This window comes from Miniopterus natalensis, chromosome 10 (assembly GCF_054644295.1).
Source record: "Miniopterus natalensis isolate mMinNat1 chromosome 10, mMinNat1.hap1, whole genome shotgun sequence".
Taxonomy (NCBI): Eukaryota; Metazoa; Chordata; class Mammalia; order Chiroptera; family Miniopteridae; genus Miniopterus; species Miniopterus natalensis.
In genome coordinates, this window is record NC_142090.1 from 42,907,987 (window position 1) to 42,927,519 (window position 19,533).

The 19,533-nt window shown below is 36.5% G+C and overlaps 1 pseudogene; it reads right to left on the reverse strand.

The window, feature by feature from the left end:
• Positions 1–3,234: 3,234 nt before the first annotated feature.
• LOC107530829 (uncharacterized) overlaps positions 3,235–19,533 on the reverse strand; it is a 54,507-nt pseudogene continuing 38,208 nt past the window's right edge.

Genomic DNA, 19,533 nt, shown 5'->3' on the forward strand with positions numbered 1-19,533 from the left:
AAATTTTTGAGGAAACATCTTGTTTTCCATAGTGGATGCATCAGTCTGCATTCTCACCAGCAGTATACTAGGGTTTTCTTTTCTTCAGATCCTCACCAACAGTTGTTAGTTTCTGACTTATTGATGGTAGCCATTCTGGCAGGTGTGAGGTGATACCTCATTATAATTCTAATTTGCATCTCTCTGGTGATTAGTGACATTAAGCTTTATTTTTCATATGTCTCTCGGCCATCTGTATGTCCTCTTTGGAGAAGTGTCTATTCAGGTCTTTTGCCCATTTTTTAATTGGGTTGTTTGTCTTCTTTTTGTTAAGTTTTATGAGTTCCTTATATATTTTAGAAATTAACCCTTTATCAGATGTATCATTGCTAAATATGTTCTCCCAAAAAGTGGGCTCCCTTTTTGTTTTGTTGATGGTTTCTTTAGCTGTGCAGAAGCTTTTAATTTTGATGTAGTCCACTTGTTTATTTTCTCCTTTGTTTCTCTTGCCCTAGGAGATGTATCAGCAAATATACTGCCACAAGAGATGTCTGAGATATTGCTGCCTATGGTTTCTTTTAGGATTTTTATGGTTTCATGACTTACATTTAAGTCTTTTATCCATTCTGAGTTTATTCTTGTGTATGGTGTGAGTTTGTGGTATGACTTCATTTTATTTTTACATGTACCTGTCCAATTTTCCCAGCACCATTTGTTGAAGAGACTGTCTTTACTCTATTGTACGCTCTTGACTTCTTTGTCAAATGTTAATTGAGCATAAGTTTTGGTTCAAATTCTGGGGTCTCTGTTTTATTCCACTGATCTATATGTCTGTTCTTGGGCCAGTACCAGGCTGTTTTGATTACAGTGGCTTTGTAATATAACTTGATATCTGGCATTGTAATCCCTCCAACTTTGGTCTTCTTTTTCAAGATTGCCATGGCTATTCAGGCTCTTTTTTGGTTCCATATAAATTTTTGGAGTGTTTGTTCTAGATCTATGAAATACGCCATTGGTATTTTAATAAAGATTGCATTGAATCTATAGATTGCTCTGGGCAGTATGGACATTTTTATGATGTTAATTCTACCAATCCATGAACACGGTATATTATTCCAGTTGTTTATATCTTCTTCTATCTCTTTTTTCAACATTCTGTAGTTTTCCGCATACAGGTCTTTTACCTCCTTGGTTAGGTTTATTCCTAAGTATCTTAATTTTTTTGTTGCCATGGTAAATGGGATTGCTTTTTTAGTTTTTCTTTCTGTTAGCTCACTATTGGTGTACAAAAATACCAGGGATTTCTTGGTGTTAATTTTGTATCCTGCCACATTGCTGAATTCATTTATTAAATCTAGTATTTTTTTTGTGAGTCCTTAGGCTTTTCAGTTTACAATATCATGTCATTTGCAAGTAATGACAGTTTTACTTCCTCTTTTCCAGTGTGAATTCCCTTTATTGTTTCTTCTTGTCTATCACTGTGACAAGGACTTCCAGTATTATGTTGAATAAGAGTGGGGAAAGCAGACACTCCTGTCTTGTTCCTGTTCTTAGGGGAAATGGTTTTAGTTTTTTCCCATTGCCTATGATGTTGACTGTAAGTTTGTCATATATGGCCTTTATTATGTTGAGATATGATCCCTCTATTTTCACTTTGCTGAGAGTTTTTATCAAAAATGTGTGCTGGATTTTGTTGAATACTTTTTCTGCATCTATTGATATGATCATGTGATTTTTCTTCTTTCACTTTGTTTATGTGATGTATCACACTTATTGATTTGTGAATATTGTACCAGCCTTGCATCTTTGGAATAAATCCCACTTGGTCATGGTGTGTGATCTTTTTAATATATTGCTGGATCCAATTTGCTACTATTTTGTTGAGGATTTTAGCATCTATGCTCATCAGGGATACTGGCCTGTAATTTTCTTTTTTTGTAGTGTCTTTTTCTGGTTTTGGAATCAGGATAATGCTGGCCTTATAAAAAGAACTTGGAAGTTTTGCCTCCTCTTGAATTTTTTAGAACAGCTTGAGAAGGATAGGTGTTAGTTTTTCTTTAAATGTTTGGTAAAACTTAACTGTAAATCCATCTGGTCCAGGACTTTCGTTAGTTGGGATTTTTTATTTCTTCTTCAATTTCTTTAGTTGTCATTGATTCATTCAGGTTTTCTGGTTCCTTACTCCTGATTGATTTTTGCAAGATTGTATGTTTCTAGGAATTTGGCCATTTTGGCCAGGTTGTCCAGTTCGTTGGCATATAAATGCTCATAGTATTTTTTACAATTCTTTTGTATTTCTGTGGTGTCAGTTGCTACTTTGCCTCTTTCATTTCAGATTTTATTTATTTGGGTCTTCTCTCTTTGTTTCTTGATGAATCTGGCTAAAGGTTTTATCAATCTTGTTTATCTTTTCACAGAACCAGCTCTTGGTAAAACAAATTGTTAATTATTTTAAATGAAGGCTATATGATAAAGCCACCACTAGTAAAATATAAGTATATAAACTGAATATTTGAATTTGACTATATAAATTCAGCATTAATACTTTGAAAGAGTTACTATTAAATAAATATTGCAGATGAGGTTTTCTAACATAGTCTTCAGGTAATTCTTAAGGGGGATGTTTGATATTATTATATAGCATAAATGTGATTTAATAAATGTGGCTTTACTAATTTCTTAAGAACTGTGAATGTTTTATCTTAAACGATGTAATAATACAGATTTTACTTCCTTGTATTTCTGAATACACTTTTATGTGTTACATTAAAACACATTAGCTCATATAGGCTGTAATATAGTCATACTAAACATAGTGGGTTTCTTTCAACATTTGAAGATCAAACCACATTATATATTATGGAACTTCTTATTTAGACCTAGCATTTCAGCTGTATTTCCTTTGGTAAACATTGTAATGATTGCTAGGGTTTCCTCTTACAAAATTAATTACAAATGGTTCACAAATGACATGGATGTGTTTAAGATGAAATATTACTAAAACATTCATAGGTCATATTTTTTCAAGAAGAAATTAAACAAGCTCCAAGCAGGAATAAACTATATCAAAATCACATATAAAATGAAAATAAATCAGAAAAGAGGAAGTAGAACAGGAACAAAATTACAATTGTAAATGTGTTGAATCTGAAACATTCTATTATTATAAGATGATTACCAAGCTGAGAATATCTTCTTTCATAAGTATATCAGCTCTCTATTTTTTCCGTGAGAATCTGCATACATGTTGAGTAGTCATTTAGTACACTGGGGTATTCAAGTATTCATGACATGGCGTAGAGTGTCTGGAGATGGATTTCTAGGGACTCCAAGAAACTCCTGAAAAGCCCATGAAACCCTCCCTGTAATAAACATTCATTTTGTTTTCTCCTGCAGCAGATTGGCCTGTTCAGTTGCTTTAAGAACATTTTTCTTGGATGTTTCCTGAACTTCCCCTCCCAAAAGAAATTCATCCAAAATAAAATAAGCTTTCTCAAAATTAAAGATGATATCAAGTTCACACACACTGCCATAATACTTGGCAAGTAGTTCCATGTAATGATGAATTATTTTCAGCATAATTAGCTCATTGTCCTGATCCTCAATAGCCCAGCAAAAATACAGATTAGTATATATATATATATATATATATATATATATATATATATATATATATAAATATATCTTTATTGATTTCAGAGACAAGAAAGGAGAGAGAGAGAGAGAGAGAGAGAGAAACATCAGTGATGAGAGAGTCATTGATCGAGCTCACAACCTGGGCATGTGCCCTGACCGGGAATCGAACCCTGATCACCTGGATCCTAGGTCGATGCTCAACTGCTGAGCCACGCCCAGCTGGGCCAGATTAGTATATATTTTATAAACAATCTTCAGATCTCACCACTTGAGAAAACTACACATTTTAGGTTTCCAGGCTAAAATGATTTTAAAAAATTCTCTTGTGATCGATTTCTTCTTTGTCTGACAATGAGACATACCATTTATGCAGTCTAAGTTTTCCATGCTTACTAAAAGGCAAAGTAAGCTATATGGTAGGTGCCCACCTTGCTCCGAGTTGGGTGAGGTTGAGGGGAAACCCTTATCCTTGAGCTGAGAAGGAGAAGCCATGTTGCTTGTTGGCAGGTTCCTTTGCCCCCTTTTTAATTGAGTTATTTGGGATTTTTTTTGGTTTGTTTTGAGTTGTAGGAGTTCTTTATATGATCTAGATATTAACCCTTTATCAGATATATTATTTGCAGGTATTTTCACATATTTGTCTTTTGCCAATTAAAAAAAAAATGTTCTTGAAGAGTCCAAGATGGCAGCCGATTGAATGGAAGCTACACTGACACTCTCCCAGAATCAAACTGGAATTACAGCTAAAATATAGAAGAACCAACGTCTATCAACTGCAGCTGAATACTAGCTGGAGAGCACCCTCATAATCAGGACTAAAAGTGGTGACTGCATTGAGAGTGGTAGAATGTGTGGAGGCACGAGAGGGCTGGCTGGGCTCCCACAGGCAGCAGCTGAAGTTCCTGAGGGATATCTCAGCTGTGGAGGGCTCCCACTGATAACTTTGGGGCCAAAACCCCAAGCTGGACTTTCCAGCCCAGAGCACCAGAACTGAGAAAGGTGCCCATATAACATATGGCTGTGAACAGTAGCAGGGTTTCTGTTTTCCAGGGAGAGATGGCTGGAAATGCAGGAATCCTCTTAAAGGGCCAATGCACAAAGTTTCATGTGCATCCACTCACCCTGGGCTCCAGCAGCAGAGGGACGGCAGAGTGGACTAGATCTGGGTAAGGAGAATCTAGCGATCCTGGTGCTGGGGTAGAGCTCAGATGGCAGCCACCTGAATTCCTGTGCTGAGTCATTCCCCAGTATGGCAGAGGACATCATTCTCAGGCAGACATTTACTATCCAAGCAGCTTTTGCCCCACCCTGTTGGAAAACCTCTCACCCTAACCTGGGGAGTTTCTACAGCCTGAGGCTCATTAAGAGACTGAATAACAATCAGCCTGTGGTTGCTTTAAGTCTTTGCCTGATTGGCTTCTGGACACAGGGCTTGGAAAAACAGAACTTGGTGCTCACCTTGGTTCTGTCCAAACACACCCAACCCCAGCAGAGAGAAGACAAGTTGTGGAGTATGGAAAACAACAAATAGGGTATACTCAAGGCCAGTCACAAACAGTGTGACATTGGCCTCCACCAGAGACCATCCAAAAGACTGAGAGTCCTAGCAGATCTACATAGGAACAAATCCAAACAGGCAGTCAAAATGGGGAGGCCAAAAAACAAGCCCCAAGTGAAAGAACAAAAGAATTTTCCAGAAGAAGAGCAAAATGAAATGGAGATAAGTAATCTATCAAATATAGAGTTCAGAATATTGATCATAAGGATGCTCAAGAGCATGAGAAAGGAAATGGAAACTATGAAAGAAATTAAAAATTACATAGTAGAAATGAAAAAATACATTGGAAGGAATAAACAGATTAGTGGAAGCTGAGGATCAGATCAGGAAATTAGAAGACAGAGTAGGAAAAAAATCACTAAATTAGAGAATCAAAAAGAATAAACAATTAAAAAGAAGGAGGACAGTTTAAGAGCTGTGGGAACATAAAATGTAACAATATTCACATACAGGAGTGCCAGAAGAGCTAGAAAGTAAGCAAGGGTTAGAGAACCTGTTGGAGGAAATAATGGCTGAAAAATTTCCTAACTTGGTGAAAGAAAAAGTCACACAAATTCAGGAGGCACAGAGAGTCCCAAGCAAGAAGAATCCAAAGAGGCCCGTGCCCAGGTACATTTTAATTAAAATGCCAAAAATTCAAGTCAAACAGAGACTCCTAAAGGCAACAAGAGAAAAGCAATCTGTTACCTACAAAGGAGCTCCCATAAGGTTGCCAGCTCACTTATCAGAAATTCTACAGGCCAGAAGAGAATAATATGAAGTATTCAAGGTAATGCAAAACAAGGATCTGAAACCAAGACTACTCTATTCAGCAAGGCTATCATCTAAAATAGATGGTACAATAAAGAGCTTCCCAGACAAAAATAAGGCTAAAGAAATTTATCACCACTGAGTCAGCATTGTGGGAAATGTTAAAGGCCTGCTGTAACTAGAAGTAGAAATAGAAGCATTGCAAGAAACGTTAATGGGACTCCTGTAATAATATGAAGAAATAGAGGGAGAAACATAGGCATAAAGAATTTAAATGACAATAAATAAGGAGCTATCAGTAATAACCTTAAGGACTTTAAGGGAGAGATCAATAGCAATACAGTTAGGACACAAAAAAAGTCTCTACACATTCAAGAAGACTGAAATCATATCAAGCATCTCAGAATACAATGGCATGAAATTAGAAATCAACTACAGTAAAAACACTCAAAAACATTCACACATATGGAGGCTAAATAGCATGTTATTAAACAATGAATGGGTTACCAATAAGATCAAGAAAGAAATGAAAAACTTCCTGGAAACAAATGATAATGAACACACGACTCAAAATCTATGGGACACAGGAAAAACAGTACTTAGAGGGAATGTCATAGCATTACAGGTGTACTTACAAAAGCAAGAAACATTTTTAGTAAACTATCTAACTCTACAACTTAAAGAATTAGAAAGCTCCCCTGTGAGACCAGCTGGACCAGGACTTTTGCTTGCTGGTAGTTTTTTTATTGCTGGTTCGATTTCATCAGTTGTTATTAGCCTATTCACATTTTCTGATTCTTGGTGATTCAGTTTTACATGTTCTTACTCATATGTGGAATGTAATAAACAAAATAGACTGAAGAACAAAATAGATCCAGAGACATAGAAGCATGGAACAGACTGATGAATCTCAGTGGGAAGGCAGGGGTGTGGGGTGTGGGGAGAGATTAATCAAAAAACTTTTATACATATATACATAACCTATGGATGCAGACAATAGTGTGGTTTAGGCCTGGGGCTGGGAGGGCAGGCAGATATGGGGTGGAGAGGATAAATGGGGAAAAAATGTGGGGATATCTGTAATACTTTCAACAATAAAGATAAATTAAAAAAAGAAATAATAAAATGCAATAGATAAGTACCTGTCAATAATAACCTTAAATATAAATTGATTAAATGTTCCAATCAAAAGACATAAAGTAGCTGAATGGGTAAGAAAAAAGACCCAAATATATGCTGTCTACAACAGACCCACCTCGGAACAAAAGACTCAGAGAGGCTGAAAATAAAAACAACAGAATTTCTGGAGGCCTTTAAAGGAGTGATCGACAGCAATACAGTCATAGTAGGAGAATTTAATACTCCACTGACTTTAGTGTGTAGATCTTCCAGACAAAAAACATCAACAAGGAAACAGTGATTCTAAATGACACACTAGGTCGGATGGATTTTATTGACATTTACAAAACATTTCACTCCCATGCTGCAGAATATGAATGTCTCCAAACTTGTTAGGGCACAAAAAAAGTCTGTAAGTTCCAGAAGATTGAAATCATATCAAGTATCTCCTTGGACATTTATACCATAGAATACAATGCTGCTGTAAAAAAGAAGGTTCCCTTACCCTATGAGACAGCATGGTAGGATCTGGAGAGCATTATGCTTATCGAAATAAGCCAGTCAGAGAAGACAAGTATCACATGATCTTACTCATATGTGGAATCTAATGAACAAAATAAACCAATGAACAAAATAGATCCAGAGACATAGCTCATGGAACAGACTGAGGAATCTCAAAGGGAAGGCAGTGGTAGATGGGTGGCTGGGGAGAGATTAACCTAAGAACTTGTGTGCATATAGGCATAACCCATGAATGCAGACAATAGTGTGGTGAAGGCCTGGGGGGAGGGGTGCATGGTGGAGGGGATCAATTGGGGAAAAAGCAGATGCTTGTAATACTTTCAACAATAAAGATAAATTTAAAAAAAATATGTTCTTTTTGATTTCAGAGAGAGGAAGTGAGAAGGGGACAGAAATAAAAACATTGATGAGAAAAACATCAATTGGCTGCCTCCTGCACACCCTCTACTGGGGATGGAGTCTGTAACCTGGGCATGTACCCTGAACTGTAATTGAATCTGGGAACCTTCTGATGCTCAACCAACTTGAGCCACACTGGCCTGGCAAGTCCTTTTCAATTTTTTAATTGGGTTATTTGGGATTTTTTCCTTTGTTTTGAGTTTTATGAGTTCTTTATATACTCTAGATATTAACCCTTTATCAGATATATGTTTTGTAGATATTTTGCCTTATTCTGAAGATTGCCTTGTGTCCTTTGGTATACAGAAGTTTTAACTTTTGATGTAGTACAATTTATCTATTTTCACTTTGTTGCCTATCCAACCTTTTTGGGTGGATAGTGTAGTCTCACAGTGCTGGGAAGGCTTATTCCTAGAATGTCTCAGAATCAATGTCGTCTTGTTGAAATGGTGGAACACAGGGGATGGTGCAATACTGTAACCATGGGATGTGAACTGAAGCCAAATTTTTCCAAAGTGTAAGGGCTGGTAAATGAAAGGCAGTCAAGTAGTATGGTCTTCATTTTGGAAAACACTCTGCATCATTTCTATTTTATAAACTATAATTATCTGAGTTTTGCCTTCTGCCCCATTTTTCTGTATTTTGCATTTAGTATAACATTTACATAAGCCATAAAAAGAGTATTAACATCTTCAGTAATCATTAAAAGTGGACTATACAGAAAAACCCAAAGAACAAGCATAACTTTGTTATGACTAATATCATTAGCAGACAAGTAAAGATAATCAAACAAAATAGTTTCTGAGTTCAACATCAATCCATAGGTATTCAGGCCTTGTTGATGTCCTTTTTGTCCTCAAGGAGACTGTGATACCCTTAGTAGGCAGAGGCAAGTGTCAGAGACAGTGGTAAATGTTCATTGTGGTTAGGTGCCTAATAAGGTCCCTTCAAACAAGAATGGAAAGTGTTTTTTATTTGATGTCCTTTCCAATAAACAGAATCTTCAGTAACAATCTCTGATCTCTAAAGTCTTTGTCTCCTGGGAGATTGCTGTGAAAGGAAGCCATTATGGATTTGGCATTTTCTTGAAGTGTCTTTATCAAACCTTGGCAATATTGTAAGATGTCTCCTTTCAATAATGTCATAAATTCTTTCATCTTATTTAAGTTCAGTTTAAATGCACTGTGATGCAAAAACGAATTCAAAAACCAAAAAAATGGGTTTGCCAGGGAGCCTGGGTGAACCAAGTGGATGTCTTGGGTTTCCCATAATCCTATTTGTTTAATTTACAACCATTGCTTACCCACACAATATACCCTCAAAGTTTTTTTCATCACTTATTTTACAATGCTTTCCATTCAATTTAACATAAAAAAAAAATCTTTTGAGGTGTTCCAGAGCCCTTCTGGGACACTGCAAAGTTATTCCTTAAAAACCTCAATTTGTAGTGAAAATGAAGAAGTAAGCAATTAGCATTCTCTAGCTTGTCAGACTCATTATGAAGACAGTTTATAACCTTGAGAAGCATGTTTCATAAACATCAAAGTCAATTATTAACATGGACTTATTTTTGTAAAATCTGGGTAAAATATAATATGATTTTAATATCAATAACTCAAATGACATGCCTGTTCTACTGAAAAAAACAAACTTTAACTTTTATTTACTAAAAATTAATTTTAGATTATGTGAACTTGAAAAACATTTGGGTTAGTTCCTATATTTCTGAGAATTTTAGAATATTCAATCCTTATAACCACCTACCTTTAAATTATTTTAACAATACCATTAAGAAGTAGAAAATTACAATTACAACATACAAGGGTGTACAAAAGTAAGTTTACAGTTGTGAGTATACAAAACACAGCTTATTCTTGTATTATTATTTATTAATTATTCTATTACAACTGTAAACTTACTTTTGTCTACCCCCATATTTAGACATACATAAACACAGAGAACTTTTATTTTTAATTTTTATTTTTTATATTCAATTTTTATTTTATTTTATTAAAGCTGGGAACAGTGAAACAAGGAAGGGCTTGGAATAGAAGAAGCAACAGGAGAGAGACTAGGCAGGGCTGCTTTGGCTCACTGAAAAGTCAGAGAAAAGGGGCCTTGGAGACAGGTTCAAGGGGGTTAGCCCAGAATGAGCTGCCACTGCCCATTGTTCCCCTGGTTTTAAGTCTTGTGGGGGCCCTTAGTGTTTAGGAGATGCATGCTTGAGAGGGAAGAAAGATGTGGTTATGTTTCCTGGAGGGAGAGGTGCCCAGAGACCTTTTAGCCATGAGGAAAACTCACTAGTGTATAAAAGAACAGTTGGATCCAAATTTTGTTTTGACGGCATTTACAATTTATATGTCTTTGACAAGTCAAGTTCAAAATGCACCTTTTAAATAAGGACAGCCATTTTTAATACCTCAAAGAATTGGTTGACACCTAAATGAAATCATAGGTTGATCCATATATCTAAATTCTCTTGTTGAAGCCTGGAAAGACCAATTAAAATGTTTTTTATTAATTCTGCCTAATTTTATAGTGGTCTTTTTCTAATTGTACCAACAAAATACTAATTTAGAAGTATCAAAAACATCATTATTTCAGCCATCTTCCTGAATCATGGGAGGCTGACTGTCATGGGTTTGTCAGCCCTGGAAGCAAAATTTCCCACTTTAATTTTAGCTTTATTTTTTTTATATCTATAGAGTCAGAACAAACTTCTATGGAAAACCAGCTTTTACATGCAAGTCTTCAGAGGAGCAGTGAATATAAATGTAGTGAATATCCCTGTAGGACCACTTCATGCCCCAGAGAAAATTTTTTCTCAGGCAACCCCACAAAGAGCCTGGACGGCATGGCTTAGTGATTGAGCATCAACCTATGATCCAGGAGATTGTGGTTCGATTCTCAGTCAGGTCACATGCCCAGGTTGCGGGTTCAATCCCAAGTACCGAGGTGTGCAGGAGGCAACCAATTAATGACTCTCTCATCATTGATATTTCTCTCTCTCTCTCCCTCTCCCTTCTTCTCTCTGAAATCAATAAAAATATATTTAAGCCACTCCCAACAAAGAATCTTAGTAACCTAAGAATACCTGAACAAGGGCCAGTAAGAGCCTTCTGGATGCCACTGGAACTGCAACACTTTCCAAGGCAGAGGTCCCTCTCTCAGGGTGAACCTATTCCAGGGCACCCTGCCCTTCACAAAGAACTCTCCCTGGGGCTTCCACTGGCTTCTCTGGGATTGGTTGCATTACTACACTGGATACCTTGTGGTGCTCATCTCTGGATGCAGAGATTTGCAAGAATTATCATTGTCCAATTGGCTATTCAGAATGTGGGATGTTGATGTAAGAATTATCTAAATCTGTAGAGAGTTTATTCAAGTGAAATTGACAACATATGCCAGGAAGCAAGATTCTAAGTGTTCCAGAGAATTACAGTTTTACAGTTTCTTTTATACATTTAGAACTAAGAAAGGAAAACAAGAAAGATTACATTAAGATGAGAGAAAGCAAAATGAGGATTGGATTATAGGATAGTTTACAACATTTTGTGCTCTTATGAGGGTGATTAAGCTTCATAGGGACTGAAAAAGAGGAATTTCAAAAATATGTTAACCTAGATGCACAGAAACAATGGGCAGGGCTTGTTTAAGGCAAAGGCAAACCTTTTACTAAAGTCATTATATGCCTGAGATATGACTACCCACCATGACTTTCCAGTTAAGAATTTATAATCAGATCACCTTATGAGTTACTTTTGATTAGATTTGTTACAGAGTCCCTTTTTTATCCATAGGAAGCAAGTGTCCTTTCTCTTTTGGAGCTAAGAAGAGTTCAGTCTCTCATTTAACCAGCAAAGATTTTGCTCAGACTCTCAGCAAGCAATCCAATAAAGAGCCAAAATTAAAAATAGCCTCCCAGGCCCTGGTCAAATAGCTCAGTTGGCTAGAGCATCATCCTGATACACCAAGGTTGCCAAGGTTGCCAAGCTTGTGGGTTTTTCCCTGTTCAGGGCACATACAAGAATCAACCAATGAGTGCATGCAACAAATCGATGTTTCTCTCTCTAAAATCAATTAAAAAAATTATAAAAGCAGCCATCCATTTTTCTCCTTTCCCTGGGTTATCTCAAAGTTTATCCACTTCAAGAATTTTCTAAGAACAGCTCAGATGAAGTCAGGATTTGCTACCTAAAGCAGGGAGATCCAGGATGCTGACAGAAAACTCACCCAAATTCACTAAAAGCAAGGTGGGGAGCTGATGGGATGCAATGGGTCCTTGCTCATACCTAGCTTTGCAGGGTGGTCCTGCTTGGACTTCCTTGGAATCCTGCCAACTATGCCAAGTGAATGTCCTTCTTTCTCTGCCCTCTGGATGGAATACAGACACAGTGGTGAGCTATTTTAGACCATGTGGACACTTGTAAAAGCCTAGAGATATCAGAGCAAAAAGATAGAAAGGGCCTAGCTTTCCAGAGTGGAATCCCATAATGGCCCAGACATTTATATTATAGAGAAAAATAGTTCTAACTTTTTAAAGCCACTGCTATTTTGGGTCTGTCAAATGTAACCAACACTTTATTGTGAATAGTATAGAACCACACTGCTAATTTCATTATATTACTCAAGGTTTACTTACAAAGAACAGAATTCACTATGGCCAGTTTAGGAAGATTATGATAGGAAATTAAATGCCTTGTACAAATGTTGAGAATATGCTGAAGACCAGATGCTAGTTTGAGCTTTCAGAAATGACTCTGAAAACCACACTTCCAATGGTGTTACCAAAGCAGCTGCTGTGTCTTCCACATCAGAAAGCCACTGCTACAGAAAACTGCTGTCCTGATAAGGACGCTACCATAAACAGGAAACCGTCATTACTGCTGCAGGCTCCAGAACCACAGAGCCTCTGCTCTAATCTGCACCAGTAAAATGATGTCCTGTGCCTGCCTTATGACATCCATAAAACTAATGACTGACACTGGGACCTCCGCTTATTCAGCTGCAGATAAATTAATTACTTAGAACTGTACCTGCCTTCAGAAGTAGTGTGAGTTTGCTTCTGCCCTTCTTCTGCTTTCCAAAACTTGTACAGATACATCTGATTGACCAAATCTAAACCACCTTCAATCCTCTATCTGTTAGGGAATCTGGGAAATGTAGTGTTTAGCCTTTCAGATTCTGCAGTTTAAGAAGGCACATCAGAAGCACAGTAAAATAAACATTGAACATGATTCCACCATATGCACAATATCCTTTCACACAAAAATAATAGTCCCTATCAATGCTTATGGGATACACCAAAACTGTACTGAAAGAAAAATTCATAGCTTAAATGCTTTAATTTGTAACCAGGAAAAGAAAATAAATAAACTAACCATTCAATTCAAGAAGCTGTACAAAGAACAATAAAATTAACTTGAAAAATATAGAATGAATTCTTTTTAGATAAAATCTAAAGTTACTTTTTTAAAGTAGAATAATTAGTAAACAAATTTAAAAATTTGTTCTCTAAAATCATAACAACAAAAACATATCTTTGGAAGATTACTCTAGAAAAAATGAAGAAAACATAAATAACATGCAGAACAATAAAAGGGATAACCCATAAATACAGAGGAAAATCTTTTAGACATTTCAAATATTTTATTTTATTTTTTGAGCTGAAAAACCACAATTTATTAAACCAAGAATAGCTACAAAGTAAAGATAAAAACAAGAACAAAATAATACAGCACAAATGAAATTTAGAACCCTAGCCTAGGATGAAGCAGGTTATCTACAACAGATTTTGCCTATGAGGGGAACAATTTGAGAATGGGCTATCCTTTTTAGTAAAATCACTGTATCCTGCAGACCTTTGCTTAGGTTTTTATCTTCCATAACAGTTCTGACTACAATTACCCCCCTTCCCCACAATGAGCACTCCATTAGCCCCAGAACTGTACATTTTTGTAAAATGAAAGTGTGCTATTATAGAAGGGGAAATATATTTCTGTGGTTCTGCTAGGAGAAAAGTGAAAGCTAGAGAACAAATAAAACCCCACAGCAAATCAGCCTTGGAGACAGAGGACCTATGAGATGACTAAGAATCAAAAGGGTCAGAAAACTCTGCTGAGGCAACTCCTCAGCTTCAAATATTTTAAACAGTAGAATGACCCTTCTATTCCCCATGCATAAATCAGCTTCAAAAATTACCAACTTTTTGACATTCTTGTTATTTATTCCTCTCTTTGTCTCTCTTTTTCTCTCTACTCCTAACTTCTTTTTCCTTTGAAGTATTTTAGGGAAATGCATACAATATAGTGTTTTTTTCATAAAATTTTCAGTATATATCACTAACAAATTAGGACTTTGAAAATGTATAACTTAACAGTAATATTATTTTACTGAACAAATGAACAATGTCTTGATATCATCTAATGGTCTGTGTTCAACTTTCCCCGATGATCTCAAACTCTGAACAATTGTTTTATTAATGTCTGTATCCAAACAAGGTCCACACATTGCATTTTACAAAATTACTATAAAAATGAACCCAAAGTTTGAAAGAAACAGCATAAAGAAAAAGCTACACACCAATTTGTTATAATAGCTTGCCTGCATAGTCAGTTCTGCATTATTCTGGAAGTTATTTCTGGAAGCCCAGTCTAGAACCTGCTCCTCCAGCCATTCCAGTTAGCTTTAAAACACTCAATTCCCTTTATTAAATTCCATTGTGCTTAATATAACTTGACTGATTCTATTTCTTAAAAAAATTTTTTTATATAAAAATATATCTTTTATTAGTTTCAGAGAGAGGAAGGGAGAAGGAGAGAGAGATAGAAACATCAATGATGAGAGAGTCACTGATTGGCTGCCTCCAGCCGTCCCCCTACTGGGGATCAATACTGAAACCAGGGCATTTGCCCTGACTAGAAATTGAACCTTGATCTCCTGGATCATAGGTTGATGCTCACGCCAGCTGGGCTGGTTCTATTTTTTGATTTGGACTTTTTATTTTTATTGTTTGTTTGCGTTAGTAGAGGGAGACTGGTTTAGGGGCAAGGGAAGTGTGGATATCATGTCAACTCCAAACCTTATTTTGAGAGGGGTGAGTATAGTGACGCACTTCTAGAGAGTGGTGCCCTCATGGAAAGAAAACAGGCTGGTTCCAGGGATCTGAAGATCAGCTGGGACCTGAAAAGGTGCCCTGGATCAGGGGTCAGGCAAGGGAGAAGAGCCTTTGGGGTTCCCAGACATCTCTCTTCTGACTCTACTTATCTTAGGGCTACAAAGGAAGAGGGTCTTAGGTGAGTTTCTTCAATCAGTAGATATAGGTGTTTAGCATTTTATTTATTGTCCTGTCTATTTATTATTTTGCTTCTAAGTTTCTGGAAACTTATTCTCCTAAGTAGTTTTCATATTCTTAGCATAATCATTGTGCACTCAAAGAACTTCTCTTTCTTTTTCTTTTTTTCTCCTCCATAGATGAGAGGTAATTTGAATATGGTCTCCATTCAAACTCATACAACCATCCCTGAATTTAGTAGAATAAAAATGAGATTTGCCTAGGGTAAATGTAATGACAATTTCTAAGATTTTAAAGATTATATTGATTTTAAAGCCTTAATGCTGTCTTATACAGTGCTAGCAGGGGGAGTAATTCTTAATTCCATTCAACAAATACTTTAAAAAAAATTCTAACCCAAGCATATGCTTATCAATTTTGGAGGGAGAGAGAGAGACATGAATAGGTTGCCTCCCATATGCCCCCCAGGGATGGAACCCACAACCTAGGTATGTGCACTGACCTGGAATTGAGCCACCAACCTTTTGGTGTAAGGAACAATGCTCCAACTGACTTAGCCACCTGGCCAAGGCTCAGCAAATTCTTTTGAACTATAGTAGGCCTCAGGACTTCCTAAACCTGTGCCACGTCTCTTTCCACTTTATCTCAGCCACCCACTCTCACGGCACACCCTGAAACTTGATTTCAAGGAACTGCATCACCTCCACAGTCTTTACATTGGACATATTATTGTCTGCCTATAAACATTTTAACAGATGGCTTTGCCTTCTATTTCAAAGCTTAGGTTTTCAGTTTGGAATTTTTTCAATTTTTGACCCCAACTAATGAACTTAGTTGTACTCAAAACCTCAATCATTTCTCTTAGTTTGAGAAGAAGCTGGCCATTTAAAAAATCTTTATTGAGATATAATTCACATACCATATGATTTGCCCATTTAAAGTGTACAATTTATTAGATTTTAGTATATCCATAGAGTTGTGCAACCCTCAGCACAATCAATTTTTAAACATTTTTATCACCACAAAAAGAAACTTCTTAGCAATCACTGCCCACCCCTCAGCTTCCCCATTGTCCCTCCCTAGGAAATCACTAATCTACTTTCTTTCTCTATAGATTTGCCTCTCCTGGGCAATTCATATAAATTGGATCTTATAATCTGTGATCCTTTGTGACTGGCTTCTTTCACTTAGCATAATATTTTCAAGGTTCATCCACATTTTAAGATCTATCAATACTTCATGTTTTTTATGATTGAATAATCTAACATATGAATATTCCTGTTTAAGCTATTCATCACTCAGTGTCCATTGGTTGTATTTACTTTTTGGTTATTATGAATAGTGCTGCTGTGCTATGTCTTTTGTTTACATTAACTCTGATTAGAGAATGACAGGAAGCTTTCCCAGCCCCCTCCACTTTCGCTCAAATAGAATTTAATTGGAAGGTGCATAGACCTGATTCCATTCCATTCTGAATGCCAAAAAGAGAAATCATTGAGAACTGACACAGTTTCTTTTGTGGTATATTTTGATTCAAACCAGACGGGAAATATAGTCTGTTGTTCCAGAAGGGACAAGAGCAATGCCATAACAGAAAAAGGGTTGTTTTCTTAGTATGAGATCAGGCGACATTTAGGCAATGGATAAAACCAATGAATAAATCCTGAACTGAGTTTAAAGCAGTAATGTCCACTTTTGTACACAGCTTGACAAGCCCTTTCAGTTTCTTCAGAGGCCAACGGTGACTGTCAGAGGAGAGCCTTGATATCATTTGGCTGAAGTCTGAGGCTTTGCATCTGATAGCAAACATAGGATGGGACTAGGAGTAGCACAGCCTCCTAGGGAATGCGATGGATTTTTGTGAAATGAGTCTGTTCTCAATTTGGAATAGGTTGGAAGTGAAAACAGGGTAAATGACTTGAGCTCCTCCAAATGCCAACAGCCAGGAGGTAATTAGAGAGACCTTTTTTGCAAAAGTGAGGTTAATTTTTTTGCTCTGTGTTGCAGTGGTAAGGGCCTGGCCACATTAAGTTACACTTATAAGAAACCTGCAAGGTGTGTATAAATCCATTTAATCAGATGAGGAAACTCAGGCTCTTAGAGATTACTTCACATTTAAGTTGAGGCTAAACTCCTTGAAGTCACAGCCTATACTTCCCATTCACTTTTCAACCCATTTCAAACATTTTCCTTAAACACTTCACTTTAATTGCTCCTGCTAAGGTCACCAGAGGATATTGTTTTTGGGAACTCTACCAGATATTCTTTAGATTTTATCTGTTTAAACTTTTTATTTCTTAGCAGCTTCTGATGCTGTTTACTACTCATTTCTTCTAAAAATTCCCTTTTTTACTGGCTTTTATTGCAGTGTGCTCACCATTCTGACTATGCCTTCTTTGTCTCCTTACCGATTTATCACATTTTTAATTTTTATTTTCCCCAATATCCTCTTTTTGGTCTTCATAGTAGGTAATGTGCTTCACTCATCATGCATTTCAGCCCAGTTTCCTTCTAACATGTGGAAGCCAGAAAGCTAAACAAGTCCGCCTTACCCCCTAACCCTCTCACCTCACCTCCACTGCAACAATCAAAACAAAGCAGAGCAAAACATTTTTCAGATTCCTTAGAGTTCTGGATGTAATTTAAGTTCTGCCAAACAGATACATACATTTGCGTGAGATTTAGATTTGGAGCTAATTTGAGAGTAGAGTGTAAAGGCATGGGGATATTTTGGAGATGGGGACTGGTATAAAGTTTAATGAGTCTGATGTGGTTTTGGAGCAAGTAGTTATAATAGTAGTTTTTGATATGGCCAACAATTTCCTGATTTTACAGATCTCTGGCCATTTTAAAGGCAGCAGCTTCTTCATCTGCCCAGTTCTGCAGTGTGGCTTTGGGGATTGTCTGTAGTAACTTAGGATAGATTTTTTTTTCATTAGTATTCCTAAGGAAGCCACTTAATATTCTGTCATAAATCCCTTTTTTTCTTAAACTAGAACCAGTGGATTCTCTTCTTTGTATATACCTTGTAAATACTGACCAGTACTCTAATGGGTTTTTTATTTTTTTGGTTTTAAATTCAATAGACTGTCTATGGGCAGTATATTATCCAGTATCATTGACTTATTTCTGCTAACTTTATATCTGCAGACTAGGCAACTCTATATTAAGTTCCAGATTTGCATATTCACCTGCTTACTGGACATCTCTATGTAGATATCAAATGAAACCTCAAATTCAGTGTATCCAAAGTTTAACTAATTTTTCTCCTAATGCTTTCTCTGCTCCCTATCCAGATATAGCACCTAGAAACCCAAGAGTCATCCTCTACTCCTTTGTTCCCTTCATCCTCAGCTTTCCATCAGTACCAAGCTCTGTTGATTCTAGTTTCTAAATATGCCTTGTATCCATCTTCTTCTCTCCACCCCACTGCTTGTGCCTCAGTTTTTGTTTGGATTATTAGAATAGTCTGTCACTTCTCTTTTTCATCTTTCTCCTTTTCATGTAGGTTTTAAAATCTGTATTGCAGATAATTGTGGGGTTTTGGGGGTTTTTTGGTATAAATGTTTTAACATGTCTGAAGTTGGGATGCATCTTATAATTGATGGTGTCTCCCACTTGCTGTCATCCAGGAAGTGGTTCTAACATAGTGATCATTATCTGCTTGCACAAATTTTATTATTTAGAGTGATATGACTGAAAAACTGCAACTCCCTGATGTTTTATTCAATAATTATTGAAGAACCATTTGAGGAAGGAAGGAATATGAGTCCTTATTGTTATATAATAAACTTTTATTGATGTCTTCTGGTAAAATTAAGTAATAATAGTATCAAAAGCTGCAGAACGGGTGTCAGCAGCTTGGAAGAAAACCACCAGACAATATTAAGATGTTAAGTGGCTTAATTAAGAAGGCTAAGTAAGCACTCTTTTAATAGTTGCTATATATTGCTAATACTCTAGATGGCACAGAGATTCATACTGTCTGGGAAAATATGAAGATCAGCTTCTTTGAGTCCAAGACAACTCAGAAGAATTAGACTGTGAGGAAGTTTTAGAAATATTATGGCTAATTTATTTCATTTACGTTTTTAATGTGTGTACAAGAATGAGACATGATCAAAATATCTACATAAGTCCCCAATAGCTCTTTCAATCCGTATAAAAATTCTTAGCTTTAGGAGAACATTTTGTCTTAATTTTCAGCTTTTTCTTAGTGGTACAGAAAAAAACAGTGTGCCTTAGTACATTAAGATTCAGGGAAGTATGATAATTC